The sequence below is a fragment of the Triturus cristatus genome, chromosome 8 (assembly GCF_964204655.1).
Source record: "Triturus cristatus chromosome 8, aTriCri1.1, whole genome shotgun sequence".
In the NCBI taxonomy this organism is placed as follows: Eukaryota; Metazoa; Chordata; class Amphibia; order Caudata; family Salamandridae; genus Triturus; species Triturus cristatus.
The window spans coordinates 742,074,123-742,095,300 of NC_140591.1; the positions used below are offsets into that span (position 1 = coordinate 742,074,123).

At 45.7% G+C, this 21,178-nt stretch overlaps 1 protein-coding gene across 5 annotated transcripts in view; it reads left to right on the forward strand.

Moving 5' to 3' along the window:
* The window catches only part of LOC146805001 (arylsulfatase D-like), a 439,444-nt gene that overhangs the window by 212,151 nt on the left and 206,115 nt on the right, over positions 1–21,178 (forward strand). The gene's annotated exons all lie outside the window — the stretch shown is intronic.

Here is a 21,178-nt window from a genome sequence, read left to right on the forward strand (position 1 = left end):
CTTTTGTAAGCAGGATGTCGAACACCAGGAGGTTTTCCAAAACCATGGATCTGATAGCCACCTCTGTATCTATAACTAATAAAGCTCCAACTGTACTAGTAGCCAACATCCACTTTCTAACCTTAATATCAATGTTCTTATCTTAATATCATTCAGAATCACAGCCAGAGATGGATTAATCACAACAAAAATATCTCTGACCATTCTCCTGCACTAACACCGTGCTTAGGCCTGGAATTGAGATGTTCCACATGATAAATCTTTTGGAAAACTAGACCTAGATAACAAGTACCATACCAGCCTCTAGGCAATGTGAAATAACCACGTCCTCCACAAATATAGTAGATTCCAGGAATAACAGGATCATCACCCATTAAAAATAAATTCTAATTTCCCCTAACTTCAAATATATGGTTGCACTCACTTTTTTCAACACAAATGATTGTCAAATGAGGACCTCTCAACAAACATAAATAATTTCCCTTTGTTTTCAATCTAGAATCAATGCTGATTGATTTCCTGTCACTAAATGCTCTATTTCCTCTTTAGTTCACTTATGCTAATTCTTAATATTTTTGTCTGTGTTTGACTTAGATTCCAAATTTCTCCTCCAGTCTTCATCCAAATGTAAAATTTCTTCTCAACCTCTGTTAGAAGACAAGTCAACTTGTGACTGGGAGCATAGGCAGTGTCTATGGTCATGATGGATTTAACCCCTTCCATGCTCATGACGGAACGATTCCGTCATGAGCATCGGTTGAGCTGTGCTCATGACGGAACCGTTCCGTCATGGCCCCGCCCGCGCTCGAACCCTTCAGCACCGCGGGGGAATCCGCGCAGCGCTGAAGGGGTTAAAGAACCTTTTATTGATTCCATGAAGCTTAGCACTGGGGTCAATGAGACAGCTTATATGCTCAAGTATGGGGAGCTAAAAAAAACTAAATTCTGATTGGAAAAATAATATTCAAAATGTTCCATTCCATACAGAAGGCTTATCAAAATACTACATGTAACACCATAAGTCAAAGGAATATGGTGGTAAGTAGTACCCTCTGCAGCTGATACAGGCAGTTGCGTACAGATTTAGTAATCCCTGTCATCCATAGTATTAATATACTCATAAATCATTTTAAAATAAACATTTGCAGAATAATGGCCTCTAGATGGATCTATGTGTAACTGTCTCATCTAATGAATGCAAGCTGTTACCTCTGGGTTGTGATGATTTATTTAGAAATGGTTGTAGACTAAGGAGCCAATTTCTATGCGGTTGGAAACGGCTCTGACCATCGGTTGGAGCAATTCCGACCACATCAAAATGTCCCAATTGGATTCCTTTCCGACCGACCCATTATGATGGGGTCGGTCGGAAAGGTATCCGAATGGGCTTCCTGAATGGCTTACGACTGGCTTGGAGAGCCCGTCTGCCATTCGGAGAGGGGCCAGTAATCCCAAGTGCGGCTCTTTCCGCCCAAGGGATTACGATGGCAGATTCCCACAGCATTTCTGTGCCGGCCTTTCGACACAGAAAGGCTGTCGAAATCTGACTTTGGGGGGCCCCAGCAGGGCCCCCATGGGGGCAAGGCCTCTGGATGGTGGCTGAGGCGGCACCATAGTGCCCCCGGTTGATCACCTGCGCCTGGTGGCAGACACCTTGCCACAGGACGGCAGGGATGAACTGCACCTAAGCTCTTTGCAATGAGAGCTTGCATTTAGGTCGGAATGCATGCTCCCATTGTAAAGAATAGGATTGCGACCAAACAGTGTTCGGTCGCTTCCTAATTGCTGGTCTGGGACCGCCTAAAAGAGGTCGGTTGGTCCCAGTTCCAGATCGATGTCGACCAGACTCGGGTCCGTCTGCCATCGAAATTGGCCCCTTAGTCTCTACTGGATTAGATGTAGATGGATATAATCCTAGAAGCAAAATAATTAGTACTACAATTACACCCACTGGTCTGCCTGCTATTATGTACCTACGTCAACTAGTGTTAGGATTGACTTCCATTAATTCCCTAAAATTGAACTGTTGGGTGGAATTTAGCAGCAGAAGAACCTTCTCTGTCGGTTTCCACCTATGCAAATAGCAAAACCACAGTTCAATGAGTATGTAGTAACTTGATTATTTACAAAATCTACGTGGACTTCCTTAACCCTACTCCATGTTCTAAATTACAGTATTGCAGACTCAGGCCTCAGTATTCTTCATACTCTCCTACAAAGTCTATTTAAATGTCTCTGATACGGAACAGTTCAAGTTCATTGACAATCGGTTCCAAAATGAAATTTCTCAGTTCATTTACTCTCTCTCATATAGGAAATGAATTTTGGGCAACAAAGGAAGTTCAAAAGTAAGATTGATCTGAGAATAAAATTCCCAGACTTGTAGTTGCATCTCTACAGTTATCCCAGAATTCTCTTTCTCGGTCATTTGCAACAAAGTAAGTCCATTCAGGGGAAGAGTACCTTGGACAGGGCACGCTAGGTCATTTTGATCTCATGAGTGCAGTCCCATCACATCCTCCGTCACTCAGATCAGAAGTATCAGTACCTTCCCGAATAGCCTGGAGCCCACCTTTTACTTGTGAAACAAGTCTCCCTCCCTCCCGTCTTCCCAGCCAAAGTGCTCTTGATGCCACTCACGGATCTAAAACACTAGGTCCTTCATCAGGGTCTGAACCTGGTTCGTTCACGACCACAGGACTAGACTCCTGCTTCAGCTACAGACTCTCCAAGATTTCCCTCAGGATGAACAAGTGCTGCTTCAGATTCTTACTGTTCCCCTACAGATTGACTAACTGCTCCTGTGATCTCTCGACCACCACTGGTACTTCTGGGAGATGTACTCGTACATCATCAAGGGGACACAGAACTCAGTGAGTGTGGGTAGCATGCACCCAGTTAGGGAGACCTTCGCACTTCACAGCAGTTGTAATTACCATAATCACATGAAAAGGACCATGCCAGACAACTCTTTTGCACGTGTTTTTTCACCAGAAAATCCATTTCCAATGGCTTCACAAGCACCTGTTGCTTCCAACCCCTGCAAAACCTTGTGCAAGCCAGAAATAGTCTCAATAAATGTCTTGAAGTCCTTACTTTTGCCAGGAAAGGAGGTGCAGCATTGCTGGACCTTTAACATCTGACAGACTTCACCCTCTTTTGTAAGCAGGATGTCGAACACCAGGAGGTTTTCCAAAACCATGGATCTGATAGCCACCTCTGTATCTATAACTAATAAAGCTCCAACTGTACTAGTAGCCAACATCCACTTTCTAACCTTAATATCAATGTTCTTATCTTAATATCATTCAGAATCACAGCCAGAGATGGATTAATCACAACAAAAATATCTCTGACCATTCTCCTGCACTAACACCGTGCTTAGGCCTGGAATTGAGATGTTCCACATGATAAATCTTTTGGAAAACTAAACCTAGATAACAAGTACCATACCAGCCTCTAGGCAATGTGAAATAACCACGTCCTCCACAAATATAGTAGATTCCAGGAATAACAGGATCATCACCCATTAAAAATAAATTCTAATTTCCCCTAACTTCAAATATATGGTTGCACTCACTTTTTTCAACACAAATGATTGTCAAATGAGGACCTCTCAACAAACATAAATAATTTCCCTTTGTTTTCAATCTAGAATCAATGCTGATTGATTTCCTGTCACTAAATGCTCTATTTCCTCTTTAGTTCACTTATGCTAATTCTTAATATTTTTGTCTGTGTTTGACTTAGATTCCAAATTTCTCCTCCAGTCTTCATCCAAATGTAAAATTTCTTCTCAACCTCTGTTAGAAGACAAGTCAACTTGTGACTGGGAGCATAGGCAGTGTCTATGGTCATGATGGATTTAACCCCTTCCATGCTCATGACGGAACGATTCCGTCATGAGCATCGGTTGAGCTGTGCTCATGACGGAACCGTTCCGTCATGGCCCCGCCCGCGCTCGAACCCTTCAGCACCGCGGGGGAATCCGCGCAGCGCTGAAGGGGTTAAAGAACCTTTTATTGATTCCATGAAGCTTAGCACTGGGGTCAATGAGACAGCTTATATGCTCAAGTATGGGGAGCTAAAAAAAACTAAATTCTGATTGGAAAAATAATATTCAAAATGTTCCATTCCATACAGAAGGCTTATCAAAATACTACATGTAACACCATAAGTCAAAGGAATATGGTGGTAAGTAGTACCCTCTGCAGCTGATACAGGCAGTTGCGTACAGATTTAGTAATCCCTGTCATCCATAGTATTAATATACTCATAAATCATTTTAAAATAAACATTTGCAGAATAATGGCCTCTAGATGGATCTATGTGTAACTGTCTCATCTAATGAATGCAAGCTGTTACCTCTGGGTTGTGATGATTTATTTAGAAATGGTTGTAGACTAAGGAGCCAATTTCTATGCGGTTGGAAACGGCTCTGACCATCGGTTGGAGCAATTCCGACCACATCAAAATGTCCCAATTGGATTCCTTTCCGACCGACCCATTATGATGGGGTCGGTCGGAAAGGTATCCGAATGGGCTTCCTGAATGGCTTACGACTGGCTTGGAGAGCCCGTCTGCCATTCGGAGAGGGGCCAGTAATCCCAAGTGCGGCTCTTTCCGCCCAAGGGATTACGATGGCGGATTCCCACAGCATTTCTGTGCCGGCCTTTCGACACAGAAAGGCTGTCGAAATCTGACTTTGGGGGGCCCCAGCAGGGCCCCCATGGGGGCAAGGCCTCTGGATGGTGGCTGAGGCGGCACCATAGTGCCCCCGGTTGATCACCTGCGCCTGGTGGCAGACACCTTGCCACAGGACGGCAGGGATGAACTGCACCTAAGCTCTTTGCAATGAGAGCTTGCATTTAGGTCGGAATGCATGCTCCCATTGTAAAGAATAGGATTGCGACCAAACAGTGTTCGGTCGCTTCCTAATTGCTGGTCTGGGACCGCCTAAAAGAGGTCGGTTGGTCCCAGTTCCAGATCGATGTCGACCAGACTCGGGTCCGTCTGCCATCGAAATTGGCCCCTTAGTCTCTACTGGATTAGATGTAGATGGATATAATCCTAGAAGCAAAATAATTAGTACTACAATTACACCCACTGGTCTGCCTGCTATTATGTACCTACGTCAACTAGTGTTAGGATTGACTTCCATTAATTCCCTAAAATTGAACTGTTGGGTGGAATTTAGCAGCAGAAGAACCTTCTCTGTCGGTTTCCACCTATGCAAATAGCAAAACCACAGTTCAATGAGTATGTAGTAACTTGATTATTTACAAAATCTACGTGGACTTCCTTAACCCTACTCCATGTTCTAAATTACAGTATTGCAGACTCAGGCCTCAGTATTCTTCATACTCTCCTACAAAGTCTATTTAAATGTCTCTGATACGGAACAGTTCAAGTTCATTGACAATCGGTTCCAAAATGAAATTTCTCAGTTCATTTACTCTCTCTCATATAGGAAATGAATTTTGGGCAACAAAGGAAGTTCAAAAGTAAGATTGATCTGAGAATAAAATTCCCAGACTTGTAGTTGCATCTCTACAGTTATCCCAGAATTCTCTTTCTCGGTCATTTGCAACAAAGTAAGTCCATTCAGGGGAAGAGTACCTTGGACAGGGCACGCTAGGTCATTTTGATCTCATGAGTGCAGTCCCATCACATCCTCCGTCACTCAGATCAGAAGTATCAGTACCTTCCCGAATAGCCTGGAGCCCACCTTTTACTTGTGAAACAAGTCTCCCTCCCTCCCGTCTTCCCAGCCAAAGTGCTCTTGATGCCACTCACGGATCTAAAACACTAGGTCCTTCATCAGGGTCTGAACCTGGTTCGTTCACGACCACAGGACTAGACTCCTGCTTCAGCTACAGACTCTCCAAGATTTCCCTCAGGATGAACAAGTGCTGCTTCAGATTCTTACTGTTCCCCTACAGATTGACTGACTGCTCCTGTGATCTCTCGACCACCACTGGTACTTCTGGGAGATGTACTTGTACATCATCAAGGGGACACAGAACTCAGTGAGTGTGGGTAGCATGCACCCAGTTAGGGAGACCTTCGCACTTCACAGCAGTTGTAATTACCATAATCACCTGAAAAGGACCATGCCAGACAACTCTTTTGCACGTGTTTTTTCACCAGAACCCAGTCTCCTGGTATAAGGTCATGGCACTGTTCTTTATGAGGTGAGCAGTGGCGGCTTCAACCTGATGAGACACAGAATGCACCATGCCAGCCAGTTCTTTGCAGTAGTGAAGTATGAGATCATCAGTAATGTTCACAAGTACATTTGCAGATATAGTTGGCAATCTCATTGTTCTGTCCATAATTATTTCATGGGAGGGAGGGGGGCAATCCTGTCCTACAATCAGGTATGCTGCGTAAACTCATCAACACAAGCTGCAGTCTGGATTTCAAAGTCCCACTGACCTGCTCCAACAGACCTGAAGTCTCAGGTCTGAAGCTACAATGCAGTCTGTTCAAACTTGTAAAGCTGCACACATTTTCAAGATTTCATTGTTGAAGTGTGTGCCTCTGTCCAATTCCAGAGAAGTAGGAAAGCCAAACCTAGGTATTAATTTCCTCACAAGCACCTTTGCTACTGTGAGACTGTCATTTCTCCTAGTCGGGTATGCATCAACCCATTGTGAAAAGATGCACAGAACAACCAGTACTTACCTCAACCCATTGCACATGGACATCTGAATGAAATCAAACTGCATCCTGTTGAAAGGACCACCTGATCTCCCTTTGTGGCTTGATGTCATTGCAGTTCTTACCCTACATTGTTCTGTTGACACACATCACATCTGTGGTATAACAACAGAGCCTTCAATCTAAACCTTGGATTAAACCAAGTCTGACTGAACAACTTGACCATGGCATTCCCCCACTTGAGTAGGACTGTGGCTATCAGTGGTAATAGATAATTAGGCAACACAGGTCTTCCATCTCCCGAAACCCAAACTAGTTTGCTGCACTGCCTCTGATACTTCTTCCTACAGCCTCTTGACTACCTCCCAGATATCCGCTGTTGTTAATAAAAGATTGTAGTTTGTCTCGTCTGTCCCCTCATTAGTGTATTCACCATTGAAGGTGCAAGTATTGTGAGCACAATACTTTGCAACCTCGTCGGCATATCTGTTGCCAAAAGTTACATAATCATCACCCTTACAATAAGCAGCACACTTGACAACTGCAATCTGAGTAGGCATCTGAAATGCTTCAAGGAGATTTTGAACTTGCTCGCTATTTCAGATAAGTGTCCCCGAGGAGGTCATAAAGCCCCTCTGGGGCCATAACTGTCCAAAGTAATTAACAACACAAAAGCCATGCTGATTATCAGTGAAAATGGTCACTCTCTGCTGGTCAGAGACACAGCATGCTCTAGTAAGAGTAATCAATTCAGCCACTTGTGCAGAAAACATTCCTTAGATCCACGAAGCTTCAACTACTCTCGAAACTGTACAAACTGCGTGGGTCAACACATACATTTCCTTCATGGTCTTGCAAACATGAGTCATCCACAAACAATACAAAATCAGATTCAGGCAGTTTCTCATCTTCTATATCTGGTCTTGGCTTAATACACAGTTCAGTAACATTGACAGAGTCATGCTCAACTTCACTGTCATTATTGTCATTCTCAGAGAGGAGAAACAAGGTGGCAGGGTTCAAAACAGCACATCATTTTAAGGTCAAATTTTCAGCCGCCAGTATGATCTGTTTATATCGTGTCAGGCGGCTATTTAAGTGTGGAGTGTGAGTATGTTTCAACAGAATCAACAGAATGGGATGACCCATAACAATGCTTTCATATCTCTCTATGCTGACACCGGCGGAGGCCACAGATTTAAGACATCTGGGCAACGCCACAGCTACTGGATTAAGGGTAGTAGAGAAGTAAGCAATAGGACTCAGGCACTTCTGTGAGTCTGTGTAAGCACTGGGAGAGCGTGCCCTCGCTCTCACTCAAGAAAAGCAAAATCGCTTTGTTGTAATTAGGCATTCTCAGTGTCGAAGCACGGTAGGGACTTTCCCTTGGCTCTAGGAAGGCAAACAATCCATCATTATCCCAGGATACTAGATCCAGCACATCCTTTTGTGTCAGCCACAGGAAAGGCTTGGCCACTAGGGAAACGTTGGGTATCCACTGGCAACAGTAGCCCACCATTCCCAAGAACATTCTGACTTCTTTCAGGGTTATTAGCATTTTCATTAGCTGATTTGTCAGGATTCTTTCCTTCAACACGTTTCTGACTCCTTTGTCAATGTGATGGCCAAGATACAAAACTTCCCTCAAACAGTACTGCAACTTATCGGGGATACCATATGTCCATTCTCAGCCAAGTGGTTCAACAGGGCAATAGTATCCATCTTGCAAGCTTCCTGAGTTTTTGACGCAATCAGCAGGCCGTCAATATACTGCACCAAGATAGTTACAGGGTATAATCAAGGACTCCAGATTCTTTTTAAGGATCTGATTAAAAAGTAATGGGCACTCCGAGTACCCTTGTGGGACTCCGCACCATGTATGTATGCATGTGCGGTCTTATATAGCGCTCAAATTACCCTTGGGCATCTCGGCGCTTGCATTGGGAACCCATCCTGGTTTTTCCCTGTGAGATAACCCGTACTAAGTATCGCCAAGGTGAAAGCCAGGCATCCCGCCGCGGGGGGCTGTTGTGGAGATTAAGCAAGCTTGTTGCCCAGAGCTGCATAGTGTGAACTCATGCTTAGAGTAGGCACCGAAGCGAGAATTATCGAGTCCGTGGACAATTGGGCTCCAGACCCTGCCGCGTCGGGAATCAAACCCTGGTCCCGGGTCTGACCTCTGCTTCAGGGTATGCCTCCTCTAATCAGTGAGCTACACTTCTCCACTCCACTCCACTGTCAAAACACGCCTACTGTAACATGAAGAGGAATTGACTGTCCTCTTGCTAGGGTATGGAGTACAAGGCCTGATAAATATCGATGACAGAAACCCCTCAGCCTCATATGGAATCTGAAACAAAATCACAACAGGATTCAGTACCACAGGACAACAGGAAACCACAACATTGTTTCTCATTGGAAGCCCTGCACTGTGCAGTACTTTCCACTAGGCTTCTGTAAGCCAATAATGGGAGAGTTGCATGGACTCCCCATAATCTTCTTCAGAATACCTTGTTGGATCATTGCCGCGAACACTGGAGTTATTCAAGCAACCGTTTCAGGAGTCAAATTATATTGCAAGGTTTTTGGGTACTCAGCATTTGGCTATATCTGTATATGGAATGGCTCAACTCCTTTGAATCCAATGTCCTTCCTTGAAAAATATCACACTTCTGACCTCACTGTATTTATGAGATCCAAGGGTCTCTCTTCACTTGTCATCATAGGGAACAGTTCAATTGCTGGAATTTGAGTAAACATTTTAAAGGCAACATCTTCATCGTGAGTCTGAAACTCCACATCACTTGTTGTGCAGTAATCAGTGCAGTTCAGCACGCACAACAAATCATGTCCCAACAAACTCACAGGTCAAGATTAACATACCACAAAATGGTGATTATTCTCAATTTGCTATTTTTACAGGCACATCCTCAGTTACAGGATTGGTCATTTGTTTATTTGCAACGCCTACAACTTGGATTCTTTTTCACAAGAGGGATAGGTTTGAACTTCCACTGTTCTCACAGTAGAATGGGTAGCACCAGTATCAACCAAAAATGATATGTGGTGGCCATTTACCATACCATCTATAAATGGACTCCTCTGCTCTACCTCCAAGACTGCGCAAAGCATGCAATACTCCTCCTCTCTCAGGCACAGTCAGGCAGACTGATCGGAACCATAGTTGTCAACTGTGTCAAACATGGGATTCTGCTGGAAAGCATTGTTATTCAGGAAAGAAGTTTGGTTTGTAATTAGAACCTGATTCAAAGCAGATCTAGGACCATTAGCAGCTTGCTGCGTAATCAGCGGTTATGGAACTTGCATCACTGGGGCTTGTGGCACATAGACATTTTGAGACCTTGGTCTCAGCACATTTTGCGCTGCACAGGGTTATTATTCTGAGACTGTGTAAACTGTGGACTTTTACCTTGATTTGCAGGATTAAGATGACATTCTGCTTCCAATGCCCCAACCTATTACAATAATGTCAGATTGGACTTTTTCAGAGTAGCTATATCAGTTCCAATTCCCAGGTCTATTGGAACGCCACAACCTCTACCTTGTGGCTGAAATCCACCTCGCATTTCAGGAGCTCCCAGTTGATACACTCCCTGCATGGGGGAAAATTCCCTAAAAAATGCTGACTTTGACCACCACTTTGAGTCGCCTTCAATTGTGCCACCATCACTTTCTCCTTCAATTTATTTTGCCTCATGTTTTCTATCTTAATTGGCACATCTCAAAATCTCATCAACTGACTTATTCTGCCAAAAAATCAAATGCTGTTGAATCATCATGCTAACCTCAGGCCTTAGTCCCGTTACAAACCTGGACACAAAAAGTATCATATCCTTGAGCTCCAATGTTTCCATTCCACTGTACAGTTATCTCTCATGATATGCATGAATTGCCTCTTTGGGTTCCGGGGTCATTCGTTCAATCCTGACCCAGTCAATATCTAGAGGCGATACTTTATACTTCAACCATGTCATCACTTGGTTATACTTCCCCATTCTGTGGGTGACAGACCATTAGTCAGTGAGTCCCCTGTCAGCTCTCTCTGTCAGCTCCGTGGGTATTTTACTTGCCGTCCACAAGTCACTTGGGACCACAATATCAAATAGAGTATTCAAATCAGTCCCGAAAACCTTCAAGATTTTCACAAACCGCTCAACTTTCTACAGGGTTCACTCTCAATCTCAGAAAGTCATATGTGAACGAAGTAAGATCTCTTACTCCAAGGTATATGAACATAACCTCCACTGGGTACTTCCCATAAAGGAAAACGTGTAGCACATGCTCCCCCTTCCCCAGGTGGAGACATTTCCCTCATGGATCTCTTGGCACCTCGCTTCTTCACCCATTTACCTTCCCACTTAACTAATGTACTCCAGATCTGAAGGTTATGAATTAACTCTCGAATCTGAAATTTCCTTCCCGGTATTCTCATACACTATATCCTAAACACTAAAACAGAGTTGTGGATTTTCTATACGGCCTTGGTTCTATCTAGATCTGCTTCATGTTTTCGAGATCTGCTAGACAATTTGTCACAGACTTGACTTGTTCGTCTGGTAGCATCCTTACTCCTAAACAAAAGTTCACCTTCTTGGAACGTATCCAGTTGAGCCAATTCAAGACTTCCACTTATCATTTCATACACTTCAAGTTTTAATTTACTTACATCCACCGAGTTTACCCTTAATGATGACTTAATCTTTCCTTGACTTAATTGTGTGCTTCCACTCTCGTTCGAACTTGTATTTGGAACCTTCAACCTATCGTCCAACTCCTGAGTGTTAAAACTTTCACACCTCACGGGCTTTAGGTGGTACCCCCTCTCTAGGGAAATCACTGTGTGTGTTCAAGGGTGGCTCTTTGGTAAGTGTACCTAAATCTTGCAATCCCAGGAATAACTTTAAAGGTCCAAACCATGTCGGGTTCATCACTGAATCTGTGCTTGCCCAAGGGAAACTCTCATTCATTGAAACCAAGGGGGCAGATCTTCCCACATTCCAGCTTGCGGGAGCCTTCTCTGGGGCTTTTGGCTTGGCTGGGAAAGCCAAATTATGTCTTACATTTCCTGTGGAACTGGGAATACATTTGAAACCACAGGACCAATGGTAACCAGGACAATGAGCACATCTGGAATGTTAGGACCTGTGGAGGTACCAGAGACACAAATCCCTGGATTTTCTCCTATCAGGTTTTGATTCACATTTATAGGGGTGGCTCCCTTCATACTAGGGTTCACACTTATTGGTGTGGTAGCCACTCCTGAATTTCCATTTGCATTAGCACTTCCACCTTCCATTATATCATTATACGGAGGTGGGCATTCTGACAGCAACATATTTAGAAGACTGTCACTAGAGTCACAGTCACTATTTTCGTCACTCTCATCTTGTTCCTTTGACTCATTCCCTCTTTCTCTTCTCTTTCCTTCCCTTCTCGAGTTCATCACCTGTTAATGCAGCATATAATTTAGCCCCCTCTATCATGTCCATTTTCCCTTTCCTCTGTTCTGCATCCCTGTTCTGCATCCCACCTTGCATAAACGTTTGTACGCACTGCTTTTCTAGTTCTTGCCTGATACCTTTCCCTCTCCCTGAGAACTTTCCCTCTCTGTGGCATGCCCCACACACTCCCAAGTATTGAGTGCATCAAACTGTGTAGGTCAAGGTTGTGACTTCATTTCATACAGTATCCTAAAGTTTTCAATAATTCCTACATTAAATGTACCATAGCATGGAAATGCCAGTGCACCTTCTTTCTCAGTGATCTTATGTCATTGTTTAAGCCAAATACAAGTGTGGAGGCCTACATTTATCGCCATATAAAGACTTGCAGTATGCTCGTGTGATGCCTCTTCTCCAAGGGTACTGTCACATCTGCCCTAATCAAATCTTGTATAACTTTAAAATATTTAATTTTCAGGTAACAATGCCGATAATCACTAATAGAATTTCGTTTCAGAACAACAAATATTAGTTTACTCACAATTTTTGTGTAGAATTAACAACCAATACCAGAGTGGCACTCTGTGACATAGACCACAAATAACAGCGTGGCTTTACACCAAATGACCAATATCAGCGCAACACACCGTGATGTCAGCCTCACTCCTCCCAGCAGTTTACCCTCCTTTACAATCTGTATAAATGCACTCTTCTCAGCAATACGCATGCAAGCAAATTTAAAGCAATTGCAACAAATGACTTTGTCTGTTCCACTTAAGAATTCAACAATATTCAATCATACAAGAAATTATTCAGCATAACACTTTCTGATTTACTCCGACACACACTCAAATAAAACCTCGACCTAAGGGGAATCACCCCGATTAGTATAGCTTTCTCTGCTCAAAAAGCTTCACCACACTAAAAACACCTAATTTTCACACACAAGATAGATGTCCCTATCTCAATTGGGCTGTTGACAACATTTCATGACAAGCACCATAAAAGCGTTGCAGACAATTACAATACAGTGTCTTCTGCACTTTTTTAATATCATTCCGGGATCTTAGGCCACGTCAGACCTGATAACTCTAACTTTTCCACATTAGGCTCCACATTCACACTACATTCAAAACCTCTCCGCCAAACATCACCGAATTGTCATAAACACCACAAGTTAAGCATAAGCTTTTCAAATTTGCAACCCTATTGGTACTCACACCTCCATCGTTACAACCCTTACCGAAGAGTTTGAACTCAGTAAATCCTAACCAAAACATGTAGTCCAGGGCTAGGGCTGAGGCTGGGATCTGAAATATTTTAATATAAAGTATTATAACGCCCCTATCTCAGGACCTAGCCATCCTCCGGGACCATCTGCTGGAGCACTTGGGCCCTTTGTCCAAATCTCCCTGCAACAGAACTTTCTAGGTGCCTGAACAATAAAGAGGAGTTAGCTACATCCACAAATTCAATTTACAGTGTAACCCATTTGGCCACACAGTGAGGAGCTAACGTTGGTAAATAGGATTTAGTATAGATTTATTACAAATTCAGAGCCAAGCTGATGTACACTAGGCTTAAGAAAACGTAAAACTACAGAATCACGACTGGCAGATCAAACAGTCTAACTAAATTAAGCCTTAACAACATGAAACAAACAAATTCAGTAATGTCAATGCAGAAGATTAAAAACAGAATTTGATGATCAGAATATGATTTACTTCATCTTGCCTATGCAGGAGTAAAGTCAGATTCCCTAACTAAGCCCAACCTAATTAGTATGTATAGGGAAACTTTAATTTGATCCAATTGGGCAGAAAGGTGTCTGCTTTATGGAGAGCTACTGTAGAAGTTCTCTCACATGAAAGGTTTTGTAGAATAAAGCCACAGAATAGAGAAAAGCAAAGTGGTCTTAACCCCTCGAAGTCTAATAGGAATCTGCCGGACGCTAAGGTGTGATAATCAATTAAATCCACAAAGAACATTTAAGAATCTCATATCCCATGTCTCATCCACCTTCACATGGTAAAACTTTAGCTGGTACACTTGAAACTCCCTTCTTCTGATACGCACATTAGAACGTTCTTGGATTGCTTCCGTCTTCTGATACAGCACGGACCGCTGTCCTCCTTTGGTCATTACCGCTTCTCGTCCTTGCCAATAATACGCCTCCTGAGCCTCACTATCTCTCTCACACAGAATGTGCCTTTCACTAACTGTGAGATCATATGAATGCACCTGCAGAGGAGAAAAACATTGTAACCCAAGCAAGTGTTCTTGTTGAAGTATAACCATTAAATCTAAATGATTAAGGCCTTTGGTCAAGTTTATGTAACAATCATTCATTACACGTTTAACTGCTTGTTTATGGATACATATACAGTGATAATACAAATGCTGATTAGCAGTTAAATGAATACATGATTATTCAGAAATTATGCAATATTATTCAAACCACCCAAATGTAGATTTATATGAGAACTGCAATTCTGTGACACTGTAAGAAAAACATTAGTATGCACACTGATATAAATGCAGATTATACAGTGAATGCACTCTATCTGTTCAAGTGTACTACATTACATTAATTATATTAAATCAGACAAATACATGAGATCACGTGTACGTATAGATGGCATGATCAAAACATAATAGGGTGGAGTCAAGCATAAGATGCTCTACAGCAGTGCACTTTTTCCCAGATTGGAGACCAAAGGCTGTGGGGCCAGCATGGAAACCAGCATGCGCAAGCAATCGGGGGGATCATCCCAATGCCAACTGCAGAAGTGGAGAACCACGGCGCTGCACACAGACAGCCATGCACAGCACACAGCCAGGCAACCGGGTTCCTTCAGGCTTGGGGCAGAACAGGTAGCCACCCACTCCACCAAAGGAATGAAAGCCAGGAGCACCTGCAGTGGGACTAGAAGGTAGGCTCCCATGATGAGCGATCAGGAATCTAACCTTGGGAGGACGAAGGGAGCAAAGCTTCCTGCAACAGCCCCAACTGCAGCCTAGGAGAGCCCCAGGGTGTTTGAAGTGCCGATTGTCAATGTTTCCTGCAGTTCACTCGAATTCTCGCAGCTAGCTGTATTCTTTTTCAAAGCCCAAGCCGCGTGATGTACCAACAAGAGTTACAGGCAACTTTCGCAACATTGACCCATCTTCGGATGCAGGAGATGCAGAAGAAAATCCGCACCAGCCATCCACTGACCACACAGTGAAACAATCCAGCTTTCCGTTTGGAAGTCAGCCTCCACAATTTGAAAAAGTGTTTTCAAGCGCTCGGCCGAGGAGCTCTACCCCACAGTCACAGCAGGCAGGCAAGCAAGAGGCTCCTATGAAAGCAGGGGCAGGAAGTTCCACCGCCTGCCCTCCCAAACAGGGTCATACGAGTCTTTAAACCCCAGCCTGGCCACACAGGACCAGTCTGCCAGGTACCTTGCAATGAAGGAGGTTTGCTTCACATGCACCTCAGCCATCCACCATCCACTAGGGTAGGTTGGAGCCAGGGCTCCAGAGGGGAGAAGAGCGAGGTTCCCCCTTACCTTCAAAGCAGCTCACCCACTTCTGATACACACATGGAAGTTTGATAAGGTGGGGCAGAATCTCATCCCACCCTCGAAGCAGTTCACACTGAGTTCAAGGGGCACGGCATCTCCATTAAGAGGAGCCGAAGTTCCCTCATGGCCTGGCTTCTTCTCATCCAGGCTGCCCTGCCATTCAAGACAAGCCACTCTTTTGTCACTCGAAACCAAGGCAGGATCAGGCTTAAAGTGCCTCAAGTGATTGGTCCTTCAGGGGTCCCAACCTTGGGAGACACAAAAAATGGGTCACCTCCCCAATCCACTCAGCAGGACACACTCTCGTCCCCATCTTCTCCGTCAGAGACAACAGCACTTTCAACCACACCACAGAGCTCCAATGGACCGATCACAGATGCATCCACTTCTCCTTCACCAAACCCACCGCTATTATCACAGAAGTTAGAACAAGGTCACTAAAGAACAGCTTACCACCTCCCTCAGCGAAACCCCTCCACAGACATCCACAGACACCAACACCGCAGCACGCAACCTTCACCGATGGATCTCAGACTGTGCTGACACTCTGGCTCCCCTGAAGGAAGTCCCAAGCAAGCGTCACTCCAAGAAAGCCATCTGGTTCTCTCCTGTCCATGAGCCCAAACGCCCCTGCAGACGACTAGAGAAGAGATGGAGGAGCAGAAAGACCCCGGAAGACCATTAAGCATTCAAGACCGTTGTGACTGAACTCCGCCACCTGATCAGAACTACAAAGAAAGGGGCCCCACAAGAAAGGATCAACACCAATGCACGCATTAGTAAGGAACATTTCACTGTGGTCAAAGTATTTGCCAGACCGAGCACAGACTGCTGCCATCCCCCCCCCCTCCAAGTCCTCTGCAACAACCTCAGCACCTACTTCCACCACAAGATCAAGGAGATATATGACAGCTTTGATAGCCTCAATGCCCAAAGACCCTCCCCCCTGCAACCACTGCACCCTACAACCCAGGACCCTAACAAACCCTACTCAGCTCGACTCCTCCCCCCCGCCCCTTCACCGTAGATGACACCCTCAAGATCAGGAACAGCATCCACTCCGGAGCACCTGGATTACATCTTCAGCAGAGCAGGCTCTACCATCATCCCCGAACTCTGCCACACCATGAACACCTGTATCAACTTCACCACCTCCCCGGAAGACTGGAAACAAGCAGACATTAAACCCTTGCTGAAAAATCCCTCTGCCAACCCGACGGACCTCAAGAACTTCAGACCCATCTCCCTTCTCCCCTTTCCACCCAAAGTCATCAAGAAGGCCATCAAGGCCCAACTTTCAGAGTTCATCGAAGCCAACTACATCCTGGACATATTTCCAATCCAGTTTCTGAAGCAACCACAGCATGAGACCGCTCTCATCATCACCACAGACTACATTTGCGCCCTTCTCGACTGAGGAGAAACTTCAGCCCTCATCCTCTTGGACCTTTCGGCCACCTTCGATACAACCTCACACCGCACCATATGCACAAGACTCCACGACACCGGCATCCGTGACAATAACTTGGAATGGATCTGCTCCTTCCACACAGGCCGAACACAGATTCAGAATACCTCCGTTCCTCTCGGAACCCACAGAGTTCAGCTGCCGAGTGCCTTAGGGCTCCTACCCGAGCCCCATTCTCTTAAACATCTACATGGCCCCGCATGTAGCCATCGTCACTATCCACTGACCCAACATAGTTTCCTACGCCGATGACACCCAGATGATTCTCTCCCTCACCAACGAACCCACAGTCGCCAAGAACAACTTTCACAATGGGATGAAGTCTGTCGCTGCCTGGTTAAAGAGCAGCTGCCTCAAGCTCAACTCGGAGAAGACCAAAGTTCTCATCATGGGTTCCACCCCCTCTGCCTAGGATGACTCCTGGTGGCCCGTAGCACTTGGACCCCCCCACCCACAGACCATGCACAGAACCTCTGCATCATCCTGGACTCCTCACACACCATGAGTCACCAGAACAACGCTGTCTCATCATCCTGCTTCCAGACTCTATGCCTTCTCCAAAAGATCTTCAAGTGGATCCCCACAGGGTCCAGAAAGACAGTCACTCATCCACTCATTAGTAGCAGAATTGACTACGGCAGTGCTGTTTATGCTGGCATCACCCAGAAACTCCTCAACAAACTGTAGAACATTCAGAACGCCTCCACCAGACTCATCCTCAACATCCCCCGCTGCAGCCACATCACCTCCACCTAAGAGACCTACACTGGCTCCCAGTCAACAAAAGAATCACCTTCAAGTTCCTCACACATGCCTACAAAACCCTACTTGACACTGGATCTGAGTATCTCAACCACCGCCTCGCATTCTGCGTATCCACCAGAGTCCTCCGCTCTGTCCAACTGGCCCTGGCTACCGTACCACATATCCACATGACCACAGCCGGAGGAAGATCCTTCTCCTACTCACAGAAAAGACCTGGAACACCTGCCTCTCCACATCAGGCAACCACCATCCCTGCCTCAATTCACAAAGGACTCAAGACCTGGCTCTTCGGCGGAACCTTAGCGCCTCCAATGGCCCAGCAGTGCCTCCTTCAGCACCTTGAGACCCTTATGGGTGAGTAGTCACTCTCTACAAACCGTTGATTGATTGATTGATTGATTGACTGACCCCCAGGTGCCTGCTATGTGAGCATGGGTTCCTCTCAGGAGAGCAATCTCTCCCATCGTGCCCCTCACAGAGGGCCTAGGACATTACTAGCCCTGTCCCTCACATGTCAGTTGGGTCCTCCCTACCGACACCCCATGCCTGGTCTTCACCCAAGTGCACAGCATCTACAGACCGCTCTTCTGGCCAGAACACACAAGCGGAGGTCTGGGACCTTTGCCTTTGGTTTCATCTGAAAGATCCCAGAGGGACAGGATATTACTTTCAGTCGCTCAAGCCTCTCCACCGTTAATTATCCTTCTGCAGGTTTGCTGCCCGGTCATTGTAATCACAGTATAGTGCTGGTTAGAACACACCCAAACAGGCCGCACTGAACGGGGATGTCCGCTTCATATCCCTATCTGCTTTCATGAAATCAAGGCTGCAGGAAAGGCCTATCGGATAAGGCTGGAAAGCAGCTGCAGACTCAGGCCCCCAGGTAGCCCCACCCAGGCCCTGGTGGCACCTGAGTGGGTATAAACAGAGAATTTGGGGTCCCAGGAGCCCTGTCCCTCCCAACCCAGAGCAAGGTTAAACCCCATTCTTGGAATACCTGCAGACTGAGTGACAGATGGGGATGTCTGAGAAAATGCACAAAACCTCCTGGAGCCCTGGCTGGGGTCAGTCAAATGAGCCCATCACTAGGGCTTCCAGGGTAGCACAGCCATCTGACCGTGCCAAAGGAACACATGGTGAGCGACCAGATGCCCAGACTTAAAGGACATCTATCTGATTGCGCTGTCATTTCTGAAAAAAGATTCCACTCGCACTTGGAGAGGGACTTGGACTCTGAGGCCCAGGCTCTTAGAGCCAGAGCTGATTATCAGGCAAGAAACTGTAGAGGGCCTGCAGAGCTCTGAGCCAAGGCCCAATCAGCACTCCTGAACCCATACAAGCAGGGGCAACCTCCCCGGTCCTGCAGGACCTCATTGTCTGCACTTTACAACACGGTAGGCTGGAGAAAGTAGGTAAGGGTCAAGGGTTTCCACCCTGGGCCTCTGACCTGGGGCCTGGTCAGAGTTTATTACCCCCGGAAATTAGGAAAGGCCTCTCTGGTCCTGCTGCTCTCTGTCCGGGGCACTTTGAGACATGTTGGACAAGGGAACAGAACCCAGGGTTGGGGTCTTCCACCACAGGGCCCGCTGTGGCTCTGACAAAGGCCTGGTCCAAGCTTCTTATTCTGGGCATGTGAGGGAAGTCTCCCTGAGTCTGCGGGTCCCCATCTGGGGCCCTTGCAGACATGGCAGGCCAGGCAACGGCGCACAAGGCTGGAGGCTTTCACCTATTAGTAAGTTGTAGCTCTGACCTGGGGACCAGTTAGAGCTTCCGAACCCAGACAAGCAGGGGAGACCACCATTGGCCTGCAGACCCCGCCCCAGGCCCTTTGCAACACTGGTTGCCAGAGAAGGGAATGCAAGTCTGGAGGCTTCCACTCCAGGTCCCGCCAGAGCTTTGACCTGGGGCCCAGTTGGAGCTTCTAAACCTCGGCAACCAGGAAAGACCTCCATGTGGCTGATGGACCTTGTCCCGGGCTCTTTGTGACACGGCAGGCCAGACAAGGGGGCAAGGGCCGGGCCTTCCACCCTCATGCCAGCCCAACTCTGACCAGGGGCCTGGACAGTTTCTTATCTTGGGCATGCAAGAAAGGCCTCCCCAGGCCAGCTGATCCTTGTTTCAGGCTCCAAGGGCCATATGTAGGAAAAATGTTTTTTGCGATTCTCAAATTGCGATTTTTAGGGAATCGCAATTAGAGAATAGCAAAACACAATGTAGGTAGGATTTGCAAAATATTTTGCGAATTCTACATATTCCTAATTTGCGAATCGCAAATTGAGATTCGCAAATAAGGAATATCTTCCCATTCATTCCTATGGGCTAGAAGGCCCGTTGGAATGAATGGGAAGACATTCTCAATTTGTGATTCCCAATTAGAGAAACGCAAATTGAGAATGCAATTTCAAGGTTGCAAGGGTGTAAATACGACACACTGTTGCACCCCTGAAATAAGCATGTGTTCACATGTGGCGCACATACATGCGCTAAGGGCATTTATATGCGCCACATGGCACTTTGAAAAATGCAAAAAAGTGAATTTTTCAAAGAAATCGCAAATTACCATCAACCTGAAGTTGGTGGTAATTTGCGATTCCTTAAGCCAAACTTTCACAACTTGTGTGCTTCCTACATTGCATTTAAGGGATCGCAATTTGGGATTCCTTAAATGCATTCGCAAAATAGGGAATCGCAAATTTTGCGATTCCTTTTTTTGCGAGTGGGTTTTTGTCTGCTACATAGCACACTGCCCAAATTGCAATAGCAAACGCTGAAATTCGCAGAAGTTCAGCATTTGCGATCGCAATTTGGCTCCCTACATATGGCCCCAAGTGACATAGCGGGCCATGGAGTGGAGTCCAGGGCCAGGGGTTTCCACCCCTGGGCCAGCCGTGGATCTGACCCAGGGCTCAGACAGAGCATCTGATTTTGGCCGAGCGGGGAGGCCTGCCTGTACCCATCCCTGGCACTTTGTGACACAACGCATAGAAACCAGGTCCCCAGGGTCCTCCCCTAGCCACTACCCATTCTTGTAATATGTGCACACTGAGTGACATGGTGCGACATTTGAGAGAATTTATCTGACCTCCTGAAGCCCTGACTAGGCTTCAAACTTCATTGGGACTTCCAGGGTAGTTTGGAATTCTGAACACTGAGCCACGTGATGAAAATGGCGTGTTTTGTTTATCTATTTTAAGTACAAAATGTCACTATGAGTGACATTGGCATGGCAGGTTTTGCACTGCCCATGTAGGCGT